Genomic DNA, 3877 nt, shown 5'->3' with positions numbered 1-3877 from the left:
AACCATAAAACAAACAAACAAAAAGAAACTATGAGGATTGAGTGATTCACATTTCTGAATCAACAGAGAGAAGGAAGGGCAGCAGGCTTGTTGAAGCTGGAAGGTCAGGGAGGTCGCAGACTGAAGAAGATCGTGGTGTGTCCCAGGTACCTCCATGCAACCCTACTAGAGGTGGTCTCTGGCTTCCTATGGACAAGCTCTAAGGGATCCAGCTATGGCGCACCACAGCCCAGCGTTCAGCAGCTGCTCAATGAATGTCTGCCAGGTGAGACCGCACCCAAAGCATTTATTAGGTACATAATTGTGGCAGCACTTGCTGGCCATGGAAGGCAAGGCAGAAGACAAGGAGCTGGAGCTGGTGGGAGGAAGCCATTAAGTCAGCCAGTGGCTGGGATGCAGCAAAGCTAGGCAGAAGGTAAGCGCAGACCTACCCCAGTACGTGAGGAAAATGAGAAGGGCTGGCCATGTTAGGATCCAGTCCCAGCGCGACCAGATATGTCACCACCACATCACTTTTAGCTCCTCCCCCCACCCACAGAGACCCTATTTGCCTGTCATATAAAGAAGGTTTTCCCAAAGTGGTTTAGCCAGAACTGGAAGAGCCCCGCCCTGTGAAGGGATAGGAGCCTGACTGTTGCAGCTGCAGCCTGTGGTGGGGAAGCAGCAGCGGCCAGGATGAATCCCAGGTGTTCTAGAGCTGGATGGTGAAGTATGGATATGCTTTATTCGATTTCGCATTGACTTAAAGGTTTAATTATTTTAGGAGTTCTTGTGGACATTCCTGAAAAATGCAGGTAAGCAAAAAGAAGAAAACAAAGATCGCAAATGTGACCCTTTCACTCGGAGAGAACACCAGTGGAATTTTGTTGGGCATCCTTCTATGCAAGTCTGAATGTTGTGTAGACATTCTGCTTAAAACGAGGTGTGGGTGCTGCTGCCAGAGGCTTTATTTGCTGTGCCTGAGGTGGGCCAGAGATTTCACAGAGGACTCCCAGAGCACCCCAAGGAGACAACAGGAGTACTTGGAGTCAGGATGACTGGGTGGATTTAGGACTATGTTACTCTCAGGAGCCTCCCTGGATTAGCCCCAAATCAAGGATAAAGAGAGGCCTAGCTGAACTCTTCCTCCCAGAGCCCTGCTGGGAAAATGGGAGCCCCTTTGCTGCCCCCACTTACCCATCAGGCCCTGCTCCTCCCACTCATCTCCAGACTTCTGTCACATGCCCAAGTCCTGCTAACTGTTGTGTAAAACTGATAAGGTGGGATCCAGAGGACCTTGGGCCCCTAGGGCCCCAAGTCAGGAGACCTGGGCTCCAGGGCCAGTTGAGAGTGATAAAGAGAACAATACCTGCCCACAGGACTTGTTGCAATGAGATAAAGGCAGAAGTCACCAGTTGTGGTCAAATGGGATTTTTTCCAGCGAGGTCTCACGGACAGTGGCTTTCAAATTCTTTTTAGCAGCAGAGTTGTTGTAAAATACAATCTCATGTGAAACCCTAAAATATGAGACACTCTGGGTGAAGCAGAGAGAGGTGCTTACCTGCTCAATCCTGTCCTCATTCCTCCCTCTGAGGGATGCACCTCTGAGAACCCAGTTTAAAGAATTTTGCCTTATGCCAAAGTCAGGATTGAAGAGGCAAGCTGGCTGGGAGAAACTGGGAAGCTCCACTTCCCACCGCCTCTGCCTGGGTGGCAGCCATCTGAGCCTAGGCTAGCCCCTCCCCCTCCAAAGACCCACTGCGGGCTCCCCTGGGGCCAGCCTCCAGGATGGGTGGGGCACCTGAAGCAGCAAGTATTGCTTTTTTTTGGGCTGACCTTTCTTCTAGGCCTGAGGACAAGTGGGAAGATAGGTGGGGCCAGCCCTGTCCCTGTTTCCCCTCAATGGAGTTCTCTTGCTCACAGCCTAAGGAAGAAGCGTGACTCACTTCCTGCCTCAGTCTGACTGCTGGAGTATTGTTCTCCCAACTGTGGCTGGCACTACCCAGTGTGGCCCCTACAAGTCTTAGTTCCTTGGTGGAGGGGAAGTCCCCACTTTGGGACAAGGCCAACTGGACTTACCTTCCAGCTCAACTTTGAGGATCTGGCTTTGTTCCTCCAGTTTCCAGTTTTTGCAGTGTTTCTAAAGGTGCCCGAATCGTACCTTTGAATGAATGGGATCGGCATTCATTAAATATTATCTCCATTTTATAGAGGAGTAAATTGAGGAAGTCTCTGATAAATTAACTTGTCTAAGGTGTCCCAGTAAAAAATAGTGCCCCAGGGATTTGAACCGGTTTGCTGATTTTCATCAGTTGCCTTAAGAATTACCATGATTTAACCTCTCTGGGCCTCAGTTTCCTCCTATATAAAATGTAGACAGTGATACACCAAAGGTACTTAAAGGAAAATGTACTGTACCCATCTCATGGGGCATGTGGTGAGGATAGAAGGGGTTGACACAGGAAAAGAGTTCTCAATGGTGCCTGGCTCACAGAAAACACTCAGTGGATTTTTTTTTCTTTTTTCTTTTTTTTTTTTTTTAGACGGAGTCTCGCGCTGTCACCCAGGCTGGAGTGCAGTGGCCAGATCTCAGCTCACTGCAAGCTCCGCCTCCCGGGTTTACGCCATCCTCCTGCCTCAGCCTCCGGAGTAGCTGGGACTACAGGCGCCCGCCACCTCGCCCGGCTAGTTTTTTGTAATTTTAGTAGAGACGGGGTTTCACCATGTTAGCCAGGATGGTCTCGATCTCCTGACCTCGTGATCCGCCCGTCTCGGCCTCCCAAAGTGCTGGGATTACAGGCTTGAGCCACCGCGCCCGGCCGATTTTTTTTTTCTTTCCATTACCCGGGAACCTGTGTTCAGGAGGCCACAGGCTGATCCTGTGCAGCCAGGTTATCTCACAGGAAGCGAAGAGTTGGGCACAGGCTGCTCTGCGACCTTGGAATAACCCAGCTTGGGAAGCTCTTGGCCACATTTTCCTTCTTTTCTTTCTCAGCTCAAGCAGCGTCGGCCTCAGCCAAGTAGCACAAACGTTTTCTAGGGCCCAGGGAGGGTGAGGCTCCGGCTAGTATATTGCAAGTAGCTTGGATTCAGGTTCTGCCAAACACCCCAGTCTCTTGCAGGATCTGAGGTCTGCTGGTTGTGGAACTTTGGGCAAATTATTTAAACGTTGTGTGCCTCAGTTTCCTTATCTGTAAAATGGGATTAATAATGTCAGCCTGACAGGATTATGTGGATCAAATCATGTACATAAGGAGGAGATAATATAAAGTGACTGGCCTGGTGCCTGGCAAGCGGTTGGTGTTTAAAAAAAACAAAAAGCTAAAAATATTAAAAGGAGGTGGGTTACTTCTGCTCATATATCCACCTGTCTATACAAATGCAGACGAAGTCGTGACTCCTCTAACAGTAGGCCCAGAGGAGGCTGGCCCTGCCGCTGTGCAGTCTTCCCTCGACCTTGGACTGGAGGACCCCAGGTCCGCCGTCCCTGGGCACTTAACCCGGTTAGGCTCAAACTCGTGGCCCAGGAGTGGGGAAGAGGGGGGCGGAGAGGGTCGGCCCCCCAAGAGTCCGGCCGAGGCAGGGCTCGGAGTGCCTCCCCCAAGCCTTTCCCCTCGGTTCCGAGTTCGGGTCTCCGCGGCCGTCTTCCCAGGGAGCTCGCGGGGCGAAGAGCCGAGCCCGGGTACGGGGGCACTGCAGCGGCGCCTCGTGCCGGGCGGCCGCGAGGACTTTGGGATCGCCTGCCCCACTTCCTACCTGCCCCTACCGGGAGTCGGAGGCAGCGGGCGCCCCAGAAGGCCCTGCAGGGCCGCCGCTCGGGGCCGGACGCGCTGGGGCGCACGGCGCTGGGAACGCGGCATGGGCGGCGGGCGGCCAGCCGAGCCGGAGACGGCGGTGG

General features: G+C 52.8%; 1 long non-coding RNA gene across 1 annotated transcript; it reads right to left on the bottom strand.

The window, feature by feature from the left end:
• Positions 1-837: 837 nt before the first annotated feature.
• LOC108517217 (uncharacterized) lies at positions 838-3871 on the bottom strand. The gene is made up of 3 exons (XR_001882042.1): positions 3746-3871; positions 2059-2140; positions 838-1496 (listed from the first exon to the last, which is right to left on the bottom strand). It is a non-coding gene; the product is annotated as an uncharacterized LOC108517217 (long non-coding RNA).
• Positions 3872-3877: the final 6 nt, after the last annotated feature.

The sequence above is a fragment of the Rhinopithecus bieti genome, unplaced genomic scaffold (assembly GCF_001698545.2).
Source record: "Rhinopithecus bieti isolate Rb0 unplaced genomic scaffold, ASM169854v2 scaffold_39857, whole genome shotgun sequence".
Lineage (NCBI taxonomy): Eukaryota > Metazoa > Chordata > Mammalia > Primates > Cercopithecidae > Rhinopithecus > Rhinopithecus bieti.
Note: the sequence above shows the minus strand (reverse complement) of the source record. Positions and strands in the feature narration are given on the sequence as shown.